General features: G+C 45.7%; 1 protein-coding gene across 2 annotated transcripts in view; it reads right to left on the reverse strand.

Moving 5' to 3' along the window:
* The window catches only part of LOC147717672 (butyrophilin subfamily 1 member A1-like), a 148,431-nt gene that overhangs the window by 128,429 nt on the left and 7,146 nt on the right, over positions 1-12,856 (reverse strand). Inside the window, exon 2 of one of the 2 annotated variants that reach the window (XM_086924464.1) lies at positions 3,900-4,102. The exons of the other annotated variant lie outside the window; for it this stretch is intronic. The gene's annotated coding sequence lies outside the window, so the exon portion shown is untranslated. The remainder of the gene's footprint in view (positions 1-3,899; positions 4,103-12,856) is intronic. 2 annotated transcript variants of the gene reach the window in all.

The following is a 12,856-nucleotide window of genomic DNA, read 5'->3' on the forward strand; positions in this document are numbered from 1 at the left end:
TGTGACTGCTATATTACCCAGATCCCCAAGCCAGCCATCTTGATCTGGTTATGAACACACCTTAATAAAGACTGTGGCGGTCTTACAAATCCTGGATGCAGCCACATGAACATGGGCAGATGTATCCAGTGTCCTTGTCCATGAGGGTAAGAGCCAGGGCAGACATTCAGGATATCCATTTAAGATACATTTACATTGGATTAACCTAAATCGGAGTCATTAATGTAATCAGAAGTCATCTTGAAATATGTAGCATGATTGGGTAATTTAAAAATGTATAAAGCAATTGAATACCCAAGCAGGGTGTCATGGAGCTAGAGAAGCAAGGGGCATATTTACAAGCCCCTATCACCACAGGAGCGTCACTTTTTTCTACGTTTGTGGCAATCGGGGCTTCGCCTTATTTACAAGACAGTGTTAAGTCATGTTTGGCTTAACGCTGCCTTAGTATACTTAGCGTGAAAGGGACAGGCAATGGGTGTAGTTGTGGGCGTTCCACTGCAACACACATTGATTTTGACGGTGCCCCATATTTACACGGGTGGCGAAAATATGGGCCAGCAGAAAATTATGACAAAAAAAACCTGGTTTGAACATGGTGCAACGAGGAGAAATGCTTTATTTCTCCTCGTTTTTGATGTTTTTATGTCTACTGCATTGTACAGCACACATAAGAACAGCAAAACACCATTGATTGTTTGTGTGCAGGTAGGTGTTCCTTCCTGCACGTAAACAATCATTTTAAAAATGACGAGTTGCAATTTCTATGTGTACTGCACAAAGCAGCACACATAAAAGTTATAAATCACCATTTGTCTATGTGCGGAAGGGGACACCTTCCTGCACAGAAACAATCATTCCTACTGACTTTATAGCTGTGTGTTTTTCATGTTCACGAACATCCATTTAGGTTTCCTTTTTTAACTCTGCATCAGTTGTAATTTCTACAATAGAGATATATAGATTAGGTGTTACAGTTGTTTTTTCGCTGATATTCAAGATGTAAAAATGTCATCTTCTATGAAGCTAGATATCAACCTAACTACAGGTGTGTAAATGCGTCTATATTTATGTCTGGGTAAGACTGAGTGAATACACAAGATGGAGGACTTGATCATTTACATGGAATCTGTGGCTAACAAAGACTGGCATGCCCAAAGAGCATTGTGCCCACCCTATAAACAATTATCAGGGACATTCTTGGGTAGTGAGATAGATGAGAAGCGTTGCATCATGCCGTAGAGAGCTGTGTTTGTCATGCAGATCACAGGTTTTAGTTAAGGGTGGGAGAAATAGCATATTTTTCCCATTAAATTACCTGAAATGTTGGAAAATTACAAAAATGTATGCAAATCCACAATTTTAGTGACCAATGTGTTATTTTGCAGACCAACTTCTGTACTAATCAGTTGGTTCGCAAAAAAATATATGGTAGTGGGTCACAATTCGACCTAGCTTATCAATACTACTGAACCAGATCCCGAACTGTGACCCACTCCATTCGCTGCCTTCACAAGGATGATGGCCCTCTGGGGTTAGAAGACCAGCATGTCTGTGACTTCTTTTTTATAATAAAGCATTTTCTAAATGCTTATTTAAAGTTTATTTTCTTATTAAGTTTGTGTTTTTGTTTATTTAAGAGGAGGCTGTGGTCTTGTGGACCCCTGCCTCTTCTTAAACTTTTTTTTTTTACATTCTCCAAGGGAAGGGATCTAAAGGTTTTTCTCTTCCCTTTTGCACACTGGTTACCACCTACGTTGAGGTGTAGGTAAAGTATCAATGTATTGTGATCAGATTTCGGTCTCAAAACATTGATACATAGCACACTATTTTTGCATTTGGAATGGACGCCTAGAACACACTTCTTGGAGGCAGCGAATCGATATCCATTTCTAAACAAATTTATAGATTCATAAACACTGCATTTAATACATAGGAAAAATGGTTTTAGCATTCTCAGACTCTCTGGTTTTACAGATTCGGAGGGTTTATGAATGCTAAAACCTTTTGTACATCTGGCCCTTTGGTTCAAACCATCTCCTTGTAACCAAAAAAGTTTCTAAAATGTGATGCTTAGTGCAATTTCCAACATTTGGTATATGTTGATAACTATGAAAATTACACCAGTGTAAAAGAAAAGTGTATGGGCCTAGTCTAAATTATAGTAAGATAGCTCATTGGGCTAATATGCATGATGCAGAGTTCTCTGTTGCAGTCTTCAAAATCAACTTAGCATGATTAACAAAGGTAACTTACACTTTTGAGTAAGGTTAATACTTTTTAATATTCACAAACTGTACTTTTGAAGTATCATACACTTTTGTTGTATGTCCAGCACTACACATGGCCAACCACAAAAAGTGCTGGTACTCACTTATTAAATGTATTGCAACAATGCACAGAAGTGCAGGTACTCTCCCCTCAAATTAAAGAAGTGTGGGTATTCAGTACCGGACAGTCCCCTGCCCATTTAAAAGAACTTTCTCAAAGGTGTAAGTTACTACAAAGTGCAGTTTGTGAATCAGGTTCATTGTGTGCATTCTGTGGGTAAGCGTAGGGTTGCTTCCTGAGCAGTATTTTTCCGGAATTGCCAGTATTTATATAGTAACGCTAGTGAAAAAGCACGGGGAAAGCACTGCTAAACAAATCCAGTTTAAAAGAAAACGTAAAAAAAAAAAGACCAGACTGCCAAAATATCTAAGAAGTAGCTAAACTTTTCCAAAATTATCCTCACAGGAAACTGAGACAAACTTACAAGGGTAACAAGTATTTGCAATGCAATAGGGCCCACATTTACGCAAGTTTAAGCAATTGGCATTGTAAATGACAATGCCTTTTATTTATGTTTTAAAAAACAAAAATAATAGGCATTGTCATCAGGGTCGTATTGGGATCACAATTTGGCCCGGGCACTGATGAAAAAAGTGGCCCACGTTCAAGGGGCCTGGCATACATTTAAGGGGCGTGGCCTACAGTTAAGGGGCGTGGCCCACATTCAAGGGGCGTGCCCTTTCATGAAACACTATTTGGTTACTCTTTGAGGTTTAATTTGTACAGAAATATTTAGTAAATTAAGCCTTTTAAAGCTTACAGAGCAAGTAACATTGGTAAAGATTAGGAGCACTGCAGTTCTGATAACTGAATACTTACTTGCAGTCTTAACGCCCTGCACAATGTCGTAAGATACTCTTTCCCAACCAGCTATGTCCTAGACTCTAATCATCACATAAATCAGAAATCTAGTACAAAGTCAAGGAGAAAGGGTAAGACTGGAATCTCTGGGAACAGAACATGTAATAACAAAAGTAAGAATTCACAAATGAGGAAAAGGCAGTCTGGGGTGTAAAGAATGCTGAAAAAATGTATCTGTGCAATCTAGTCATAAATTTATTTCACAGCCAGCAGGTGATGTCTATATACAAAAATACAGTTTTATTCATATCTGTTGCTGCCTTCAAGTCTGGGCCATGAGGAGACTGAGGATTACTCAATTAACCATGAAAATGATAGAAAATCTACAAAAGGGAATTCTAACCTGACATGCTAGAAAAATGAATTCTTCAGCACAGAGAAAGAAGTGCCAAGTTTGCAAACTTTGCTTAGGCCTCGAACAAGGCTTAGCTTAGAATGAGGCTAAACAGCTCTCTTTTGAGAAAGCACATTACACAAAGTCTTAGACATGTCCTGAAATCAACACACAAACATGGCCTAGAACCTAAAATAGAGTGCAGTCAGACCTACACACTACAAACAAAAACTAACCAAAACTTACTAATTAATATTTTTGGCATATAGAGAAATATGCCCCTGTGCGCATTTTGGATGAGGCTTTTAAAATAAAGTTACATTGTTAACTGGCACACAAATGAATCAGAAATGGTAAACAAAATGGTTCCTACCTGTTCCTTCTTGATTCAGATGAAGGGATCGGCTAGCAACACATTGCATTTCTGGGTGCTGGATGTGGCAAGTCAAGTAAACCTTTGAGGAAGACCTACTGCACTGAGTCTAGTGCAGTATTTTCTGGATTCGGTGGGACGATGATTGAGGCACACTAGATGTAGCTTTGAGTACAGCTTTACTCAGCCTACTTTGGTCAGCCCTGTGGAGAGTGGGATGACAAGGGGATTAGATGGCCCCTCTTGAGTTAGAGCTTGGCAGTGTGGTGCATCTGGTTAGAAGAGTAACCAAATAGAAAAGGCAGGGTGAACACTCTGTAGTTCTGTACAGGAGGGTCAGGACTAGGGTGACCAACTGGCATGGGTGCAAATTCAGGATGGGGAGTGTAAAAATTCAGGACAAAGGGTCAAAATTCAGAACAAAACTTCTGGACAAAAGGTAAGTTTTACAGACCCATCAGAGGAGGTTGCGCATTATTATGTAAGAAAGTAAATAGATAACCATTTAAGCACTAGTCAAAATAGGTGTATATCAGGTTGAACCAATCGTGTGCTTCACGGTTTTTCAGTAATCACGCAGCTTTGATCAACTGTGCAGGTCTTTTTGTGATATTTCATATGATAATAATCTATATATATGGTTACAGCATTGGGTTGTCCAGTCTGATATTTTGTTTACAATTCATGGTTCTGAGCAGGCATGTTTGGTGAGAGAAATGGTCGGGAAGATCTGCTTGGATAGTCATTGTGAGATGTAAAGTGGCAAACATAAGATGCCCCTAATCCAGATCCAAACATATTCAACCATTTGCAAACCTATCCATCATGTATTCTTCCATCCATCATTTCACTCATCCATCCCACCATCCACCCTTTTACTCATCCATCCATTATCCACCCATTCATCCACTCTTCCACCCATCCATCCATTCACTCATCCATCCATTTACCCTTTCACCCATCCAGCCACCCTTTCACTTGCTCCTCCATCCACCCAGTCACTCATCCTTCCAAACATTCACCCTTTCAGTCATCCATACATCCATCCTCACTTTTTCTCTCCAGCCACCCTTTCACCCAATCCATCCCTTCACTCATCCATCTAGCCATTTGCCCTCTCACCCATCCAGCCATCCTTTCACTTTCTTATCCATCCACCCAGTCACTCATCCTTCCACCTATTCACCTTTTCAGTCATCCATCCTCCCTTTCTCTCTCCATCGACCCTTTCACTTAGCCATCCATCCTTCCTTCCATCCACCCAACTATCCATCTACTCATCCACTCATGCATCCATCCATTGACCCTATCACTCACCCATCCTTTCAATCATCCATCCATCCATCTTTTCTCTCATCCATCCTTTCACTCCTTCACTCATCTATCCAATCTTTTGCCCATGTACCCTCTCTTTCACTCACTCATCCATCCTTACGGCCACCCTTTCACACATCTGTTCATCCATTCACTCTTTCACTTACCAATTAATCAATCCATCCATCATTTCACTCATCCATCCACCCATTCTCTCTCATCATCCATCCATTCACTCTTTCATTCATCCATTCACCCTTTCACTGATATGGACATGTTTTTATAAAGTGTCCTCTTTAATTGTCATGGTCCCTTTGCAGAATCATAAAGCATGAACAAATGGTTATTTTTATAGTTGTTTTACCATTTGGCAGTTTTATATAGTGTAAATTCAGCCCAAGACAAAGGCTATTTGAGTTCTATTCATGAGTACCAATTACAGTACACATGATCTGATTTTTTATTTAAGGGCCTGGGTGAGGAAGTGATCTGCCCAGAATCACAGGTTGTTGAGCAGACGCTGGGACTCAAACTTGAATCCCCATCTCTGCAACTCTGGCGTTAGGCCACCTATGCCTATGCACAGACAAGGAATGAAAGTGGGAGGATACTGTTCTTGCGCAGGACACAAGGCCAAGGTGACAATGGCCTACATGCTGAGCAACTGAAAAACCTTCAAGGCCCTTTCCATCACAAAATTATTTGAGCCTTCCAGCACAGGAGCACCTGAAAAGCAGCGAAGCCCCTGCTATTACTAACATACTCAGCCCTCCTCAGACCTTCAGCTCACAAGCACATGAACAGCAGTAAGGCCCCTGCAATTTGTAAATTTATCATTACAAAACACAGCTGCTGGATCATCCACAGTAGCCAGAGGGGGGGCTAAGGTGAAGATTGTGCGCTTTCAAAACATCACCTGGTCCCCACAGCCAGACCCATTCTTCCCCGCCCACTGTGCCCTGAATGTGAGGGGCTGTGGACGAGGTGCTAAGACTAACACTGTTTCCCCGGCTGCGTGGGCCCCAGGGGGGCCAAGGTGAAAATGGCTCAAAGGGCCTGAGCAACACCTGGCCCCCAGGGAGGCCGATTCTTGTAAACAATCACCCCTCACCAGCCCAGCCTCAGTGTGATTGCTTTGCAGGGCAGGGGGTGCAGTAGAGGCTACAGCTGATAATCGCTGTATGGCCGCACAGTAAAGCGCTTTCATTTCTGTCTCTGTGCCCTCTGTGGGACGTTTTTTTCTCCCCTTTCCCAGTCGACAGAGAGCAGACAGCAGAGAGCACTCTCTGTGGACTGGGAAAGGGGAGAAAAAAAACGGCCCACAGAGGGCACTGAAACACCGGCCCTTCGGCCGATGCCCGAAAGCCCGCAGTGCCAATCGGCCCCTGATTGTCATTTACAATGCCAATAGCTTAAACTCGCGTAAATGCGAGACCTATTGCATTGCAAATGCTTGTTTTTACAGGAATTTTTCATTCTAATGGAAATCAAAACGTACCATGCAGTCTTACAAAAAACACAACTGATATGACAGCTGAATAACTGAAGACCGAAAGTCTTTCAATCAGCAGAAATTCCGAGAAAATAAATGCTGGGAAAATATTTTATCAGCGGTAACGTCAACACGAGTATTACAGACCTTCTCACTGTCGTTTTGATGAATGTCATGTTCAAGAGAACCATGTGCTAACACTACATTGTTTTTCTCATTGTTTCTTGTTGACTCACACATTTAATTTTAAGTACATGCAGAGTACATTTTAACGAATAAACAGAGTAAATTAATTACAGATTTTCTGTAAAACAATAATAATATAAAGACATAATGTAAATTGCTCACATGTAATGCTATGTCAGGTAACCTACGTATAGCACACAACTGTCATAAGAAGGTTGTATGGTACTATAGCATGGTTGAAATATCGCCCCGCAAATACATCTCAGCTACTACAATGGCTGCCACTACATCATCAGGTTAAGTATATATACACTTTTCCTAACTTCATATCATCCTGTGCGATCACCCTCATGCCAAACTCCACCTAGTAAACCCGATGCTCCACAGTCCACACAACACCCACCTCTCTCCCAACCAGTCATCCGGGCTTTCCATCTAACATGCCTCCAGTCTCACTCCTCCCTTTACTATCTCTCTCACACACTGATGTTTAAAGATCAACACACATGTTTAAACCTGATAGCGGCGCCGCTCGGTTTCTTTTTTTTTACTTTCACACTGAGCGTGGTGTCCTTAAAGTGGGCCCCGTTCTCAGTGTTAAAGTTAAGAAAATAAACAAAAAAAACGAGTCCCGTGTCCCTGACACGGCAACCGCACTCATTATGAAAGTTAAAAAGTACAAATAAACAGAGAGCGGTGTCTCAAAAGTGGAGGCAACCCTGCAGGTAGGTCACTCCCCCTCCGCACAGCACCGCCTGTGTCTCCCTGCCCCAGCTGCCGCTGCTGAGGAAGTTCGAGGCCCTCCTCCACCCGCAGGCTACCACCTGCGCCTCATCCCTGGTGGCCAGTGGTAGGCTGTAGGTTTGTTCATCTCTGCTTTTTCCGCAAGTTACGGTATTGAAGTGTATTATTTTCACTGTATTGCCGTTATTTTCGTTGTTGTGCCTGTGACTGCTGTTCTCTGTCTTTCCCCGCTGCCTGTACTGGATCTGCGCCGTTTTTTCCCCTCTGTTCCCCCGCTGTCCCGTTGTCTCTCTGACCGGTTTTTCTCTCAGTTCCCCTCGCTGTCACTGTGCCTCTCTGCCGGTTTTGCCTTCTGTCTCAAAGCTGCCCCTGTATTTCTGTGCCCTCTAGCCCCTTGTTCCACTCGTATCCCCCTCGTTTTTTTGTCCCTTTTTTGCCTTCTGTGCCACTCGTTCCCCCGTATTTCTGTGCCTTTCTGCCTTCTGTGCCACTCGTTCCCCCTGTGGTTCTGTGACCTTTTGCCTCCTGTGACACCCGTTTTTCCCCTCTATCTTTGTGCCCTTTGCCTTCTGTGACGCGCGTTTTCCCCTCGATCAAAGTGCCCTTTTGCTTTCTGTGACACCCGTTTTCACCTCGATCTTTGTGCCGTTTTGCCTTCTGTGACACCCGTTTCCCCTTGATCTTTGTGCCCTTTTGCCTTCTGTGCCACTCGTTTCCCCCCTGTTTTTTGTGCCTCTTTGCCTTCTGTGACACCTGTTTTCCTCTTGATCTTGTGCCCTTCCCTCTGTTCCCTTCGTCATCGCTCTCCTCCCCAGCCGGTGCGTCCCCTGCGGCCCGCCCCCCTGACTGCCCATTTACTGCCCCCGCCTCCCAGCTACTCCTCCCTCCCACCTCCCCATATATGCTGGCCGCTGCGCGGCCGCATGCAGCGGGTGCGCAATAAGGCAAGCCCTTAGGAGCCCGTCCGCGCCTGGACGACGCCCAGCGCCAGAACCCCTGGCCCCCACTCCCGCCACGACGACCGCCGCCGCTACGATGCCAGCACACTCCACCTCGCCACCCCGCACGAACCCACACCTGCTTCAAAGCCGCCCCTAAACGCGCACACGGTCCCTTCACCTGCCGGAACTGCAGCTACACCAGCCTCAGAACCGACGAACCAACCGCCAAGAAAGACCGCACTCACCTGCGATGCATACTACTGAATAACCGCTCCGCACGCAAACACACTGTGGAACTCTGGGACTTGCTCGACACAACATGCCCGGACGTCGCCTTCCTGACAGAGACCTGGTTAAACGACTCCTCCGCACCCGACATCGCCATAGCCATCCCAGACGGCTATAAGATCACCCGCAGAGACTGCACCAACGGAGTCGGAGGAGGAATCGCCATCGTCCACAAGAACAGCATCAGGGTTTCGACTAGCACCAACGAAGCGCTCAGCACCACCAAACACATGCACTTCCATATCCACACAGACCCCAACGCCACCTTCAGAGGCACCCTCGTCTACTGACCCCTCGGAACCCGCCCCCAGTTGAGCGACTCTATTGCCACCTTCTTCAGCCCGCTCGCCCTGACCTTGAGAACAACAACAACAGCAACTCCACAACCCTGATTGACAACCTCGCCAACCTCGGACTAAAGCAACTCGTCACAACGCCCGCCCACTCCGCCGGCCAAACGCTCGACCCTGTCTTCTCCTCAAGCCTGCACGTCTCCATAAGCCACACCACCGAACTCATCTGGACCGACCACCGCTGCATCCACTTCACCTTCCAGAAACCCACCACACACCACTTCACCCCACAGATCCCCCGCCGCTGCTGGAGCAAAATCACGAAGACCAACTCCATGCAAACCACGCTCTCAGCCCACCCACCGAACCCTCCAACACCGACGACGCTGCCCACAGCCTCAGATGCCGGATCGAGGACTGTGCCAACACCCTCCCCCCGCTGAAGAAACCCCCCCACAGAGACACCAGCAAGAGGGTCAGCTGGTTCACCCAGAACTCCTAGCCTCCAAGCAAGCCTGCCGGAAACTAGAGAAGAAATGGCACAGCGAACAAACTCTGGACAGCTGCGCAGCACACAAGGACGCCATCCGCAAACCACCTCCACCTCATCAGGACTGCCAAGAGAACCTCGTTGAAAGACCGCCTCGACAACACACACACAATAGCAAGGAGCTCTTCAGTTCTTCTAGTTGGCAGGGGTTCTCCTGCTGATTAATACCCAGATTCCTTTTTTAGATGTTGTGGATGTGTATGTAATGAGAGTATGAATGTGTCAGTTTGTTGTGATTGGTTGTGTGCTATCAGGGGCATATGTATTGGTATAAATTGTTTTTTTCACATATAGTTATTGTCACTTTATTTCCTTTTTTTGTATGAACCATGAAATCATTTCTTGAAATGTTTATATTGTGATTACATGTTTTTCATGAATTCTAATTCAAATGAACATACATAAACTTGAAAGCAACGCTAAAAACAAAAAAATTAAAAATGTTATATATTTTTTGAATAAAATAAAAAGTCTGTTGTGTATCTGTCACCTCCAACATAAATCATGTGATGCATACTTGTAATGTAAAATTGTGGACATTGAGGGAACTTCTTCTCCTGTTGGACCCCCTAGATAAAGCCAACCGTGTAATGAGCCAAGTAAATGGTCCAGTCGTCATGGGCGGTAACAAATGGAGACAAGGCGGTAACAAGGAGAGACTAATGAGCCTCATAATGAGGGTTCAATAGGTCGCACACCACTCCACCAACCAGCGGGTAACCCCAGGAGCATCACGGTAAATGCAGTTTCTTTAAGCGAGTGCGCTTTTCAAAAGTTCCGAAGTATAAATGCAAAGTTGCAGGCCAACTCTGGACACCGGTGTTTCAGGATTATTGTCCTTCATCAGCAGAGTGTAGGTAGATTTTCAGGGGTTTGCTGTGCAGGCTGCCAAAGTGTCATCAGGTTCAGTACCTCTCAGGGCCCGTGGGTGGGTAACCTGAGCTCATCAGCTCAAAGGCTCGAGGGAGCCATATTTAAGTAGGGTTCGATAGGTCGCACACCACTCCACCAACCAGCGGGTAACCCCAGGAGCATCACGGTAAATGCAGTTTCTTGTAAGCGAGTGCGCTTTTCAAAAGTTCTGAAGTATAAATGCAAAGTTGCAGGCCAACTCTGGACACCGGTGTTTCAGGATTATTGTCCTTCATCAGCAGAGTGTAGGTAGATTTTCAGGGGTTTGCTGTGCAGGTTGCCAAAGTGTCATCAGATTCGGTACCTCTCAGGGCGCGTGGGTGCGTAACCTGAGCTCGTCAGCTCAAAGGCTCGAGGGAGCCATATTTAAGTAGGGTTCAATAGGTCGCACACCACTCCACCAACCAGCGGGTAACCCCAGGAGCATCACGGTAAATGCAGTTTCTTTAAGCGAGTGCGCTTTTCAAAAGTTCCGAAGTATAAATGCAAAGTTGCAGGCCAACTCTGGACACCGGTGTTTCAGGATTATTGTCCTTCATCAGCAGAGTGTAGGTAGATTTTCAGGGGTTTGCTGTGCAGGTTGCCAAAGTGTCATCAGATTCGGTACCTCTCAGGGCGCGTGGGTGCGTAACCTGAGCTCGTCAGCTCAAAGGCTCGAGGGAGCCATATTTAAGTAGGGTTCAATAGGTCGCACACCACTCCACCAACCAGCGGGTAACCCCAGGAGCATCACGGTAAATGCAGTTTCTTGTAAGCGAGTGCGCTTTTCAAAAGTTCCGAAGTATAAATGCAAAGTTGCAGGCCAACTCTGGACACCAGTGTTTCAGGATTATTGTCCTTCATCAGCAGAGTGTAGGTAGATTTTCAGGGGTTTGCTGTGCAGGCTGCCAAAGTGTCATCAGGTTCAGTACCTCTCAGGGCGCGTTGGTGCGTAACCTGAGCTCGTCAGCTCAAAGGCTCGAGGGAGCCATATTTAAGTAGGGTCGATAGGTCGCACACCACTCCACCAACCAGCAGGTAACCCCAGGAGCATCACGGTAAATGCAGTTTCTTGTAAGCGAGTGCGCTTTTCAAAAGTTCCGAAGTATAAATGCAAAGTTGCAGGCCAACTCTGGACACCGGTGTTTCAGGATTATTGTCCTTCATCAGCAGAGTGTAGGTAGATTTTCAGGGGTTTGCTGTGCAGGTTGCCAAAGTGTCATCAGGTTCAGTACCTCTCAGGGCGCGTGGGTGCATAACCTGAGCTCGTCAGCTCAAAGGCTCGAGGGAGCCATATTTAAGTAGGGTTCAATAGGTCGCACACCACTCCACCAACCAGCGGGTAACCCCAGGAGCATCACGGTAAATGCAGTTTCTTTAAGCGAGTGCGCTTTTCAAAAGTTCCGAAGTATAAATGCAAAGTTGCAGGCCAACTTTGGACACCGGTGTTTCAGGATTATTGTCCTTCATCAGCAGAGTGTAGGTAGATTTTCAGGGGTTTGCTGTGCAGGTTGCCAAAGTGTCATCAGGTTCGGTACCTCTCAGGGCGCGTGGGTGCGTAACCTGAGCTCGTCAGCTCAAAGGCTCAAGGGAGCCATATTTAAGTAGGGTTCAATAGGTCGCACACCACTCCACCAACCAGCGGGTAACCCCAGGAGCATCACGGTAAATGCAGTTTCTTTAAGCGAGTGCGCTTTTCAAAAGTTCCGAAGTATAAATGCAAAGTTGCAGGCCAACTCTGGACACCGGTGTTTCAGGATTATTGTCCTTCATCAGCAGAGTGTAGGTAGATTTTCAGGGGTTTGCTGTGTAGGCTGCCAAAGTGTCATCAGGTTCGGTACCTCTCAGGGCGCGTGGGTGCGTAACCTGAGCTCGTCAGCTCAAAGGCTCGAGGGAGCCATATTTAAGTAGGGTTCAATAGGTCGCACACCACTCCACCAACCAGCGGGTAACCCCAGGAGCATCACGGTAAATGCAGTTTCTTTAAGCGAGTGCGCTTTTCAAAAGTTCTGAAGTATAAATGCAAAGTTGCAGGCCAACTCTGGACACCGGTGTTTCAGGATTATTGTCCTTCATCAGCAGAGTGTAAGTAGATTTTCAGGGGTTTGCTGTGCAGGTTGCCAAAGTGTCATCAGGTTCAGTACCTCTCAGGGCGCGTGGGTGCATAACCTGAGCTCGACAGCTCAAAGGCTCTACTACATGGACCTACATGGACCACAGTGCTTGGGGCAACACGCTGATAGGACAAGCAGTGTGCG

This window comes from Lissotriton vulgaris, chromosome 5, assembly GCF_964263255.1.
Source record: "Lissotriton vulgaris chromosome 5, aLisVul1.2, whole genome shotgun sequence".
NCBI classification, from domain to species: Eukaryota; Metazoa; Chordata; class Amphibia; order Caudata; family Salamandridae; genus Lissotriton; species Lissotriton vulgaris.